We start from the raw sequence: 15,035 nt of genomic DNA on the forward strand, positions 1-15,035 counted from the left end.
TCATCTGTGGAGCATAAGAACAAAGCAAAAACTGAAGGAACAAAACAGCAGCAGACTGACAGAACCAAGAATGGACTAACAGTTGCCAAAAGGAAACGGACTGGGGATGGTGGGAAGGAAAGGAGGGAGAAAGGGAATAAGGGGCATTATGATTAGCATGTATAATATGGGGAGGGTGCACGGGGAGGGCTGTACAACACAGAGAAGTAGTGATTCTACAACATCTTACTAAGCTGATGGACAGTGACTGTAATAGGGTATGTGGTGGGGATTTGATAATGTGGGAAATCTAGTAACCACAATGTTGCTCATGTGTATATTAATGATACCAAAAAAAAACTGAAAAAAAAAGAAAAGAAATAAAAGAGCTTTAGTTTTTTTTGAATACCATATTTATTTAATTAGTGAAGAAAGGTGTATATAATTTAAAAAATGATGACATATAATAATGGCATAAAGATTATTCGAGGGCTTTCAACAATGATATTTAGACACTTCTTTACAATTCTGTATTTCTTTTTGGAAAACTTGTTGATTTAATCTAATAAATGCCATTTAGTAAATGTTGAAGTTCATTATATGAAAGGAAAATGGTAAATCTCTAATATCCTGTAATGAAGCCTTTGTATAAGTAACTATAACACACTTAGAATTATCTGAAAATTAGGAACAAAATCCTTTCAGCCTTTTATTAAAGCTTCAATTATTCTGGGCTAATATTTTATCAGTCTTTTATACTTTGGTCTCATCCTCCCTCACTGGATATCTCTGTTCAATGAATTAAATTGCTATAAATGGAATTATGGTGTCTTTGAGGGATTAATCCATCCTATTTGGTTGGCTGTGGTCCTTCATTCATTTGGTGAACAGTAAAGTCTCCTTTGTTTGGGTGTGTGTGTGAGGCCCTAGGGAATGAATCCTAACTGATCCAGGCTCATCAGAATAACACCACTTCTTTCACCAATGACTGGCCCAGGGGTGTATGGGACTGGTATGGGGCCAATTCTGGCCAGTGAGTGGAAATGGGAATCCTGGAAAGGTTGCTCTCCCTGAGAGAAGAGTAAGAGAGAGTGAAGCAAGGAGATGCCCTTTGGTTTCTTCTCTTCCTTCCTTTGGCCATTACTTTATGAGCTCAGGATGTCTATAAGGTAATATGCCCAAGGCCTAAAGTCCACATGCTGAGGATCATAAAGTGAGAGGGTGCTTGATGATATTGCTGGTATGCTGAATCAACTCTGGGACTGTCCGCCTGTCTTCAAATTGGTATTAAATAAATGATGCTATAAACCACTGATGCTTGCTCTTGCCATTTCTTGTTGCTAAACAGGTCCTAACCAACGTAGAGGCATCTCTGATGTTTGGTAAGCCCTGGAATGGTTTTTTCCAGCTACTCTGGTGCAAGTCAAAAAATCTCTGAGTTCTGAGACAATGTATCAGCAACTCCTGCACATGTTTCCTTGAGAAAGAAAAATGTGGTTTGGCCATTGAGATTGTTTTCTTTGTTTATTGTGTTTGCTCACACATGATGTGGAAATTAAATTAATTTGAAAGCCCCTTTTGAATGAATGATTTGAAGATAATATTTAAACATAAAAAAGATATATGTGTACTGGAAGACTAAAATTAAAAATAAATGAGATCTGACATTCTCTTTTTGAACATTTTTCACTTTTTATTCTCTATGCTTGTTGATTTATTAAGGCTTTTCAGCTATGAACTTATCATATTGCAATCTTCCCTAGGGAAAATCAATTTGAAGGTTGTTGTGGTTGAAGGCACATTATGATGGCAGGAAATCAAATAGAACACTGACTTTCATTTACGATTGTCAACTTGATAAATAGAATGCAGTTGACTTAAAACAGACAGGACCAGATAAAAATGATCTATTTCTAACAGGTGGAAGGCATGTGCAATAATGGTTAGATACAGCATATTTGGACACTATGTTCCAGAAATTATGCATTTAGCTACTTTTGAACATGCAGAATTAAAACAAGATAAGATTTACAATCTTCCAAACCAAATTATCTTTAAATAATTTACAGTTAGATAAATTTTGGAGTCATACATATAATTCTTCCTTTTTTTTGGTAGGAATTTTAATTGTTTGAAAAGTATTTTTACTTTGTTATTCAAAAAGAATATGCTTTTTTGTCTGTTAATATGTTTGATTTGTAATTTGTCATAAAATCCCAACCTTGTGTAATTCACCTTGTACTTTATGATTTCTCTTTAATATAGTGCTTATGCAGGCTTTGAGAATCATTTACTTGATATTCTTTATTGATCACATATTTTGGACTGCCTGCTCTATGCTCCATAGTAGGGGAGAAAAAAAGGCAACAAATAATGACATAAATAGATATACTGTGGGAATGACAAAATTCTATTATAAGTGTTTTGAAGGAACAGTCTGTGGATCCTAATCTAGTTTGAGGATCAGTGAAATTTGAACTGAAATCTTGAAGACAAACAAAATACATTATAGTCCTAATATCATTTTTATCCAATGGTTTTTCCTTTTGGTAATTCAATCTTGAGTGTATGGGTCATGTTCAGGTGACTTTCCTCTGCTGGAGAGCTGGTCTGAGTTCCAAAGAGTGAAGGGAGACTGACCAAAATCACAGGGAGGCTTAAAGATAGTTACCTAAAATACTCCAGGAAGAGAGCATCTCTGAGGAAGGTCCAGAAGAATCCAAGAAGAAAAAGAAAAGCTCAAATGGCAGGTTCTGGGGAGAAACATAAATAGTGCATTTCTTTATCTTTTGTATCCAAGCAAAAATCAAGTTACTAATCTTACATAGGAGTCATTTAATTTCATTTCCATTTTATGTCATTCCATCATTTAGAAACTTGAGAGTTGCTCCATGTAATGGAGTCTCCAAGTGTAGCCCCAGGAGTAAGGAGGTTCCCCTCCTGTAACAAATTCCACTGTGAATCCCATGAAACCGAAGTAAGGCAAGGAAAAGGGCAGGTTGGGAGAAACCATTTTTACTACTCATAGCTTGTTTGAATTTGACAGCCAGGACCAGATCCATCCCTCCGCTCTGGCCACAGCGAGCACTCCTCCCACTGCCCACTCCTTCTGGCAGGGACTTAATGGGCAGGACTGTGGTGACTGATGGGCACCAGACCAGTTAAGCACCAGGAATGGAGGGGAGGAGATAATGGCCGTTTTCTCTCCACCCCTTGCTCTGATTGACCCTGAGGCTCTGCAGTGGTAAATACCCACTGATATGTAAATGAACTAAGGCTAGGTGGGAGAGTCTGGAAATTCTGCCAGTTACCTTACACCAAGTAATAAGAGTTTGGTCACATTAACTTGAGGAGGTGCAGTGCAGCACTGTACCTGGATAGGGTTGATGTTAAGTCCTGGAAGATATGCTTCTGAGGACTAGGACTATGGTCTCTTTCATCTGTGGCTTCTGTGCCTGGACCAGAGCCAGAAACATAGTAAATGTGCAATAAACAAGTGCTGAATGTGTGAATAAATTAATGAATCACTGTCGGCCAAAAAAAGGAAGTGCACACTTAGGCTGTACAAACATTAGGAAGTATATTTTTAATCCTCAAGTTTCCATTCTCTTTCCCACTTACAGTCCCAACTTCTCTAGAAAAGAACAGAGATTTCTGTCATATGTGAGATTTTGCAAGATAAGGCTAGCTAAGTTCTATTCTTGTTTTTAACCTCAGAGCCTCAGAGCACAAGGCCAGGGCAATAGTGGTTGCTTAATAAGTCTGTGTAGAAAGACTGAGTTTGAATACTGCTTTTGGATCAATACTGCTCCTTTCAATTGCTCTAGGATTGGGTCTAGGCTGTGGAGCCATGCATGCTTCTGCATAAATTAAATGCTCTTGTATTTGCATTTAAAACTGACATTGCCCAATATAAAGATGAAGGGTAGGATTTGTGCTAGTAATTAAAAATTTAAATTTATACAACAACACTAAATGGCAAGTAAACAACACTATGACAAGTCAAGACAGAGACTATGAAAGAAAGGAAAAAGCTTTATATTTTAGTACATTTTAATAGCATTTTTTGCTGCTTTTTGAACAAGGGGCTGGACATTTTCATTTAGCACTAGACCCCACAGGTTACATAGCTAGTCTTGTCTGTAAGACATGACCAATTTTGTCACTTTCCTCCCCCAATGTCATACTTGACTATTACTTTTCTCTTTTCTCCTGACCATTTTGTATAGTCCTACAAAGGCTGGCTCCATGAATAACTTCTCTCATTTAATCATAAAAAGTTGCTTTACAAATCTAAAATCTGAGGTGTTCTAGATCTCTGCTCATTTGTAGACACACAAGGGGCTATGTTGAATTAGGAGAGGCAGTCTCATAAATTAATTACCCTCTTGTCTGGATTGATGTTCAAAAGATTATATTCAAACAAGAAGATAAGATCCAGGTTTCTATTTACAGGGAAGGACGAAAGTAGAAGCAATTTCTTTGGTTTGTTCATATCAAACCAAACCAGACCAAAACAATAAATATTTCTCTTCCAAGTATCAGCTCTTAAAATGCTCTATTCTGGTAGTAGAATCTGTATTAAAATCAGACTTCGCATTGGTCAAATTATGCTTCAACTTTCCTTGGAGGGCAGAAAAGCAAAATAGATGTCCCTGAGTTGGGCTCTAAACAAAAAAATTGCAATTTACTAAGTTTCTCTATGTGTTTTATGGAAGGTTATTTTCTTAATTTGAATTTTTGCTCATTCTTATGAGTTGTCATTTACCTCTGCAGCTTTTCTTTTTTTTCCCTACAGTTGTCTTAGTTTTATTGAATAAAAGATTTCTAATCACTGCTGAAATGCTCTAAAATTAACTACTGATTTTGCTGCAAAAATATGAATTGGTTAGTCAAAGAAAAATCACCCCCTGGCCATCCCATTCCATCCCTACCACAGAACACTAACCATTCTAAGACATAAAGAGATGCATTTATACCCAGAGAATTAATCATGCACAATCTTTCCTGTATCTGAAATTATGTCAAATATGACTTACTTCACTTCCATTCCATTCTTTTTCTTCCTTTTCAGGTAATAGTATTAGTTACTAATTACTGCTGTTCATCCAACTCTGATCACTTTCAAGTTTATTTCTCTCTCATTTACATATACACATTATAAGGCTACTTCTCTGTTATTAGTTTTAAATTTTCCCTCATTTCTTCTTTTCATTTTTGTGGTTCCTGTTCCATCTGTCAACATATAGTTCAGGTTTGTAGATAACAGGTAGCCTCACGTATTTATTCATTAAATATGCACAGACAGAAGAGAGCAGGGCAACCTGGACCAGAAATTTAAAGAAAACTCTCTGAGCCAACTGAAACAGTGACTAATAGTTTTTTCTCAGAACAGCTTCCTTGTGGGGAATGGTCAGGCTCAAGATGTTCGTATCACACTCTTCAGAACAAGCTATCCTCTTCTCTCTTCTCATTTGATAAGCTCTTCCTGATCAAGCTTATTTAGTCTATGAGCTCAACTATCTCCTAGACTTCGTGGCTCCCAAGTGAACCCTCCAGTGAACCCTCTCTTCTGAGCTCCAGCTCCTCTTTAGATAACTCCACTTGGCTTTCCCGCACTGATCTCACCACCTGCCCTCTTATGTCCCATCTCAAAGAATGGCTCCATGATGCATCTGGTGATCCTAGCCAGAAACTGTGGAGACCTCCAGGACTCCCTTCCTTCCAGTCCTCCACTACCTGATAGTCTACTGATCCTGGATCCTGATTATCTGCTGGGCCTGTCCCTCATACTCTGCCTCCAACACCCCCTTACATAACTGTGCTGAACGATCATGTTACTTCATTTCTGTTGGCTGCCTTACTTTCCTCAACTTCTCCACATTGTCATCAGGATGATCTTTATAATATCCAAATCTTCTGAGTATGGTCATGGGACTCCCATCCTCAAAACTCTCCAGTTCATTTATTGGTTTATCTGTTAACTCATTTATTTATTTTTAATTTCTTTTACAAGTTGTAATCTATTACATTTATTACATTGCACATTTAGCATTTCATCATCCAGCTTCTCAGGAGCTGTCAAGCTTTATTGTGGCTAGCACAGTCTTTCTCTGTCTGCCTGTCTGTCTGTCTCTGTGTCACTTTTGATGGTGCAGTTCTCTCTGTAGACAGGCACCTTGCCCTCACCTGGCCACTGGAAAACTCCTACACATTATTCAAGTTGCAGCTCCAGTACCACCTTTTTGCAATGTTTTCCTTTAATCTCAGGCTGGCCTGAGTGCTCCTGTTGCCTCTCTTCTTGCTGTACTTGGTATATGCATCCATTAAAATTACGGTCTACTAGGTTTGTAATGGTTTTTCTTTTGTTAGGCTTTCCACTGACTGTAAGCTCTCTGAGAGTGTGACTTCTCGCCTTTGTGTCCCAGCATTTAGCACAATACTTGGCAGGAGAGAGACCTTTAATAAGTTATCTGTTGAATGAGTAAGACTAGTCTGGGGACTGCTTTTCTATTATTCATATTTCCACCACCCATTTTCATTTACTGAGTCTTATGTTTCTTTTCCTTGATATCTTTGGTCTTGTCTTTGGCCTTTTTCTTTCTGAGACACAGAAACAGCCAACTCCCCTCTTTATGTTGTCACGTGGTGCACAAAGCATCAGGGTGGCCAACCGTGCATGATCTTTCCAATGTTGATGAGCAGAAGACACCCCAAGATTGTAAATTACTGAAAGAAACCCCCATTTTGTTGTTAAATAATAGCAGCACATGGGACATTTCCCTTGATCTGTGGTGTCCATAAAAAACTATGGGTGTCTTAAGGGCTCTTACTATATTTGCATTCCGAATGCCTAGATCAGTGTCTAGAAAAATAACTGTTCTCACCACTATTAATGTGGATTACTTTCTCTCTGTTGGGAGAACCAGGTGTAGATACCAGCCATGATTCTTTTAGTCTGGATTTAAATGTACCGAGACAGAGGCAGTTCTCAGGCCAGTAAATTTTGTTCAGTAACAAACTACTCTAGTACTTATTTATTGAGTTCCAGGCACTTGTGGGGTGCTTGGATAAAATGAGGAACAGAAAAAACAAATATAAAACCAGACACAGGCTTGCTTCATGGAGCTTCCAGACTAGCGAGGAAGACAGACTTCTATCAGCTACCACTTAAGGGCATGTAATAAACCGAAGTAGGTGCCTGAAGGAAGAAGGGTTATTTCTGGGATGGAATAACTAAGGAACATGGTCTAGACCATGGGTGAGGCTGGAATTAATTTTTTGTGGTCCAACTATTTCACTCAAACTCAGGCATGACCTAGGACAATTTGGTGGTTGCAGTGCAATTCTGAGATTCTTCACAGGTCAAGGGCATGATTCCCCACAGGACTGCCCCCACTTCAGACACCAGCCACAGGTCTGGGGCTTCCCAAACCACCTCCACATACGACAAACTGGCTACAAATCAGGCATTCCCACGACCCTCTCATGTTTGATAATCCCCAAACCTTAACCAGATGACATTTATCAAGTGCCTGAGACCATAATCTGCAAGTATTGATGTAATTTGATGATTTTTAATGAATTCACTAATTTTCTAAACAAATGTTTAGAAACTTTTTTGAAAATCACACAACTTTTTTGAATTTCAACAATTGAAAACGCAATGATGCATGAAATGATTCGGGGTTATATGTGGTTTAGGTATGAAGGTCTGGACTGAGGGCTGAAACTATTCAGGAAGGCTCATGGAGAAATGTACTGTGAGCAGAGCCTGGAGGAGCAGAGAAAACATGAATGTGTGAGGAAAGAAGGAAGTACATTTTTAGTCTATGTGTGTGTGGTGCCAGGAGAGATGGGGACAGGGATTTAACTCATACATACTCCCTGCATCTAGCAAGTCCTACTTGCCCAATCCCTAAAATCTTGCTGATCTCTCTTTTGCAGTTCCTCTGTCCATTAAAGACCACCTTCAGCTCCAACGTGAACTTGGAGGCTGCAGCAGTTTGACCTCCCTTCTTCCCACTCCTTCAACCCATCCTCCACCCAGCAGCAAAATCCATCTCCCTAAAATGTAGATCAGGTCATGTCAGCCCCCTGCACAGAAACTTTGAGTAGTTTTTAGAGCCTTCTGGAGAGTGTACCAACATTCAGGGGAGTGCAAGTTGAAAACCTTGTAAAGAGAAGAGAAAGAGTAGACAGAAGTACAACCTGGGATGGAGGGGGTGGGCAGGAAGACACCAAGCCATACACCCCCAGGGAGATTATTTCAAGAAGGAAGCTAAATGCCCACCAACAGGCCATTGGCTAATAAATTATACTTCATGCTGCATGACCATTAAGAATGCATCCTGTAATTAAGTGGTATTTAATTTTGAAGGACATTCTCATTCCATGGCATAAAGTCCCCAGTCTGCAGAGACTTTATCAGTGTGTGGAGGAAGGTGTGGGAAGCAGACCGGTCAGATTTTTCAGGTAACACAATAATTTGAGGAAATAAAAAACTGTAACTCAAAATCTGAAAATTTTTATTATGGATTGAACTTGGCCAAAAATTAGTAAATATAAAACAAATGTAAAATAATATAAAGTTCTGTAGTTAGGTCTAAGAGAGAAAGCTATATCTTGAAAGAATCATATTCAAAGCATTTAGCTGATTTTCAAAAAAGTTGTGTGCAGGAAGTTCAAAAGCCTGGCAGCTTCCACTGCCCTGACGAGGGCGGAGCCACGGGAACTCCCCGCTGCGCCCCTCCGCTGCAGCCTTGTTCTCCCACTGCATTTGCCAACCTTGGTGTCCCCTTGGGGGTCCATGGCTGCTGTTGTCTCTGCCTGGGGTGTTCTTCCCCCAGGTTCACGTGGTTCACTCTCTTACTTATTCTAGTCTGTAATCAGAGGCATCTGCTTGAGCCACCTACTTCACAAGACCTCCTGGCACCCTGTCACTCTCCATCCCTTGACCTGTTCTGGTCTCCTTCACGGCCATACCCCTGCCTGGCATCATGTTGCATGTTCACTTGCTTATTTTGTTGTCCACATCTGCTGCTAGAAGGTAAGCTTCATGAGGGGCTGTGTGGTCTGTCTTATTCACTGCCCTGTCCCTGCCCTGCAGAGGCTTCATTGTAGACCTTTAATTGGGATCATGTGGTAGTGATTAAATATCAAAGAATGGGTCGCATTGGACTTTGACATATGCTTGCATTCTAAGAATTTGTCTGCCCTATATGACCACGCATCTTTTATCACACTTACATCATTATCAAATTGCAATGAGGTAGAATAAATGTTAATAACCCACTGGCACCAGAATTTCCTTGATATGCCACTTGTGGCAAAGGGTGAGACTTCAAAGAGCAGGTTCAGGACCTGAAGGAGGATTTGTTATATTTTGAAGCAGAGATGGTGGCTGATCGGGAAGAAAGGGTAAAGAGGAGAAAAAGGAGGCAGGAGAAAATGGAGAGGCTGAGGGTAGCACAAGTCAGATAAGTGCCAGTGTGTTTGTGCGTGTGTGTATGTGTGTGCGCATGTGTGCACATGTTTTTGTGTCTGGTGGCAGTAGGTGGGGGACCAAAAGCCATTTCAGGAGTAGTTTCTTTTTCATTATAGCTCTATTTGCCTACAAATATACTGTGAGCAAAGATTCAATTTTGTGCCATCACAGAAACAAGAAAACCAAAAGACAAAATACCCTATGATGTTATCAGCACCTAGAAATTCGCAGACATCCTGGCTTGTACTTCAAATACCACACGGGGAAGAATTTGAGGTTCCAAGGATCTTAGGATTCTGGGCAGGCAGAGAGGATGCACTGACACCTGTTACAAAATCCAGCTTAGTGATGGATTTCGAGGGCAGAACAGAGTCACCTGTTACTCTTGGCCTAATTTTTACCATTTTCTTTCCCATCTCCCAGCAAGTCCTTATACCTTTAAGTTTGGAAAATGTAGCACTAGGTCTCAGTAGAGCTTCATGGTGTGGCTAAGATCCTAGATTCCTATGCTGGACACTGAGTTAGAATCCCAGCTCACCACTTCTTAGCTGTGAGGGAGAATTGGCCTTGCACAGTGGTCAACTGGAAAGTTGTGGTCTCTTGGATATGTCATATCTCAGATAAGTTACTTAATGTCTCTGTGCCTCACTTGCCCATCTGTAAAATGGGGGCAGTATTTCCTAGGATTGCAATGAGGATACAAGCTTAGACATAATTAGTGCTTCCTAAGTGTTTGGTTTTATTACTATTATTGTTGTTGTTGTTATTACATGAAAAGATCAGAGAGAGGTCAAGACTTGGAAACCAAGTGGCTAGCCCATGACAATGGAGGGCAGTGCCCCAACTGGAAGTAGGACTCTGGTCCATTTGAGTTTCATTCCCCTTCTCTGAGTGGTGCAATGTTATTTGGAGAGAGAGAAAAGAAATATTTATAAGCTCAGTTTTTTCCTCTCATTTCAGTCAGATGTTAATTATCTCAAATTTTCCTGACATTTCAAAAGGTACTTTTGAAAAAAGTATGTGGGGGGTCTTTTCTTTCCTCAGATTCTCACATTCTTCTAGGAGAAGCTTTGTGGCTGACCTTCAATTCCCCCAAACCCCAGGCACTGTGGGGTGGAAGGTTCATGCAAGCCGACACTGAGTGAGCCCTGGGAAATGGAGGCCGGGTTTGGTCACCATGATCTCAGAGGACAGCACTGAACGAGATGTTCCCATTTGTGCTTGCAGTCTTGGAAAGAGCAGGACACCGTGCAGGCTTTGTGAACTCTGAAACTCTGCTTATGAGTTGCAAAAAGTGTGTGAGTTTTCCAAAGGTTATTTGGCTAGAAGAGGATGTTGGCACACTAGGGAAGAGACCACCACTGCTGGGCTTGGCAGCAGAGAGCTGTGCAGGGCCAATTCTCCACCACAGAGAGAGGGAATGGGTGTGCCACAGACCCTGGGCCCCCAGAAGGTTCTGAGCAGGCAGAGGGGAGGACTGTCCTTGTGAGGCACTAGCTGGGGAAGAGAAAAATTTATGACAAGGGCTGCGTGCCCTAAGGAAGAGGCTCACGTCCTGACCTACAAAAGCAGAAGGAAGCTGGCAGGGCTTCCAGGCTGTGTGGCCAGCTTGGGGTGGATGAGACACAGCAAAGTGAAGACTCATCTAACACTGGGAGGGGAGCAGACTCTCCCAGGACCCTTCCAGTTTCTACCAGATAAAAGAGGAGGTGCCCCTCTGCTGCCAGGGCTGGCGAGTGGTGGATCCCATTAGGGATAGGCAATGGATGGAAAGGCAGAGAGTGTGTGTTCGTTGGAGAATGAAAACTAAAACAGCTGAGGGTAATAGGAGGCAACTTTCCTGTGCTGCCTGGGGCTTTGTAGTTGTGCTGTTGACAAGTGTGTGTGTGTGTGTGTGTGTGTGTGTGTGTGTGTGTGTGTGTGTGTGTTTCCTATATACCTAATCAAAAGATAACTCAATAAAAAACACCTTTTGGGGATGGGTTATATGAAGGCACACTGTGCTCTCAGGTTCTGATTACCTGTAGGTCCCCTTTCAGGCTTAACCCTTGTGTTCAAGTTGAGGGTCATTTCTTCCTGGTGACATTTTTTCTCCCTGTACTTTACATCCTCATGACATATCCTCTCTGGTAGCTCTAAGAACAATCTGGTTCTGGATGAAAGAGTGCCTGGAAATTACAGTGCTCCCTGGAGCCTTCCTCTCCCTCTGCCTGGCCCAGGAAGACCCAAGGGAGCTGGGAGAAAGCCCTTCCACAAAGTTCTCCATGTAGGCCATCCAGGGGATTTTCCTTTTTCCTGCCTTTCAAGTTCCCAAAGAAAACTTGAATCTTCTTATGATTGTCCATGAGACCTTGGAAAACAGGGGCAACTTCTTGACACAAGTATGCCTTAAACTTTGCACTTGATTGCCTGTGTTTAACCTCACAGGAGCGCCTGTGGACCTCCAGCTGTCGGGCGAGGTCATCGCCCTGTGGCTCATAACTGTCCGTGGGGATCCTCTGCCTCTGCTGTCATGGAGGGATGCATATGAAATGGAAGTCACAGTCCCTGTCCCCAAGAAACTCAAAATGGAAGTAGGATAAATACAAACAATATAAGGCATATGTGTCCACCAAGAAGTAAACAAACATTTCCTTGGCGATTCAAATGTTCATTGTTTCTCGCAACTATTGGATTGTGGTTGAGTATCTGTTGTTTTCAATGATGGGACTATATCCAATTCCAAAGGAGTGAGTCAGTCTACAGTTGTGGACAGATTTAGTTACTTTGTAGAATGTGTAAAGTGAGTTGAGTGACAATGTCCTTTCTGCTTCCCAAAATGCCAACAAACATTGGCATTAGAACCCATATTTTGTTGTTGCAGATACAGTGTTTAAAAGTTTTACTGCTGAAACTCCCCAAGATACTAGAAGTGCTCTGGAGAATTCTGAAATATATTAGCTTCCTAAATGGATAATTTTTCTGTTTTAAAATAATGTAATGTTGAATCTTGACAAACTTCCAGGATAAAGTGATACCTATTCACCCCTACTTGGTTGTCACAGGCCCAGGTTTCTCCACAAAGATTTTTACAACTTTTTAAACTATCATCAAAAAAAAAGGATATATATATATAGTCAGTCATCATTAAAAAAAAGAAATTTTGTAATAATTAATCAGTGCAGAGGCTCCATACACTTACTTCTGCTTATACAGAAGGATACTTCATGCTTAGGAGTACAGGGTTGGGGAGAGGTATGGTTTGTGGGGCACTTGAGGCCCTTCTTTATATTCTTTCACATTTTTAGGAATAAGATTTATTATTTTGGGAAAAGATGCCAAAGCTTAGAGCTCTCCTTAAATAAAAACTTCCCAGAGTTGGGAGAGTAGGGGACACTTATCAGCCTTTACTACATTAGTATGAATTAAGACCATATTTGAGCTGAAAGCAACATGGAGACATTACTACATATTCAACTTACTAGATGTGGAACCCAAAACCCACAAGGTGTCACTGATGTGACCACGCTGGAGAAAGTATCTATAACCAGTCTTCTGTTTAGGACTCCCCATACGCATATGTATTCATCAGGTGAATTATGGAAGCCTGCTTCTTTCACAGTTATGAAAGCAAGTTGTTATTTATCCCTGACTTTCTAGGGGTCTTTGGAGGAAGTGAGCTAGCTTCTCTCTGTTCCTAATTTCAGCAGCGAATAGAGGGCAAATGCTTCACTGTGAAGAAATTAATATCCCCTACAGATGATCAATATACCCTTTCTCCCTGGTGAAAACAGCCCCTTAGAGAAAGCCCTTGGAGCTCCTGTGGCATCCCGGGCCCCAGGGAGCCGGTTTGTTTATTTCCTTTATTGATCGTATTTGCTGAACTCCTGTCCCTAATGAGCTAATAGACCTTGGATGCACATAAAGTTCATTTATTTCCTTTGATAGGTTTACATACTTACGGAAAAACAAAGCCCCAGAGCAGTGAAAGAACAAAATCATGCAGCTGCTTAAAATCTTAATTATGACAGAAACAATTTTTTAGTTTTAAATTAGTAAAACAAAGTTAAGTGGAAAACTGAAGTCTCAAGGCTGACAAACATATTTTCCCAAACAGATGGAGTACTTTTGGCTCTCAGACACTATTTTACTGGTGTTTTTAATTCATAGATTTCGAAAAAATTCTGACCCAAATAATTTTTTTGTCAGGAGCAGCAGATTTATACCATTTCAAAAATGAGAGGCTTTTAAAGTCCAAAATTATTACTTAGGGATTACAAGCAAAAGCTTGAGTTCTTTACTGGAGGACACAAAGAAATATCTTTAATCAGATAGCAAATTTATTTCAACAATATAATTTAGAGTTTTATTCCCAAGTTAGCTCACATAAATAGTCTTTGATAGAGCATACCAAAATTTGGTGAAGTGAAACTGATATGAAGTCTATAGCACTCAAACTTTGGTTATAAATAGATTTGAAATTAGGCAAAAAAAAAATCAAAAGTTAATTTTCTTATGACTCCAAAATTATTTGTTTGAAGTTTCATACAGGTCTTATTAGGTGCACTTAATTATTTTAAGTTCCCAATTCTATACTTAAAAATATGTTAGTTAGATTTCCCTGAAGTTGTTCCACGTTAACTTGGAGAGAAAGTCATAAAGCCCAGTATTTCTCAGATTTCAAGGCAGCTATTATCATAAAAGAAACCCTTCCTCAAATATGTTTCCAGGTCACAGCGCTTGGAGTGTGATAGCTGGACACTGAGATTCTTTGATCTTTGCTGTTCCCGTTGTTCTCCAGGGCTCATTTATACTGTGGGAGTTAAAGCAAGTACTTTAGCAGAAAGAAATCAGCCTGTCCTCTACAAACTATTTGAAAAAAAAATTTTCAAACAAAAAAGATAGACATGTTCTTTTTTTTCAGCTTATGAAATACTGAAAAAAATTGAAGAAAATATTTGATCTCAATTTCCCCTATTTCTATATTTTAATGTTTTCTACTTAAAGAGTGGATTGTCATCCCAAATTATTTTATTCTTCACTTAGTGAGACTTTCGATTATTCCAGAAAGCAGCCAACTTTTAAGTTGTTTTTTTCTTCCTAATTTTGCAAGACTCAAAGCTGACGGGCAATTACAAGATTTAAAAAAAATTTTTTTTCATTTACATTCATGAAATCTTGATATGTACCATGAAGCATATTTGATGCTAGTTAACATGACATATTGTGCAATGTATTCAAATTTACTTCTTCCTCCAAATGACCCCAGTGAAATAGTGCATGCCTGTAAGCCCAGGTGCTAGGGTGATCACACAAGGAGTATTTGTTCCTATCCAGACTTTGTACCTACAGGAAGGGCAAGTTGTAAAGTGAGCTCACTGCCATTTTACTGAGCTCACAGATTTGTTACTCATTTGTTCAAAACATTCCACAAGGATTTTGTGACACCTTTTAAGTGTTTCTGCACTGACAGCACCTTGATGGATGAATACAAACACATGTCAGGGACAGCCTGAGGGCTGGAGGGGCTTTAGTGGGAAATTCAGGGTCCTCACCTGACCTGGAGGGAGAGCAATATGTTACTTGTTTT

This window comes from Manis pentadactyla, chromosome 3 (assembly GCF_030020395.1).
Source record: "Manis pentadactyla isolate mManPen7 chromosome 3, mManPen7.hap1, whole genome shotgun sequence".
NCBI lineage: Eukaryota > Metazoa > Chordata > Mammalia > Pholidota > Manidae > Manis > Manis pentadactyla.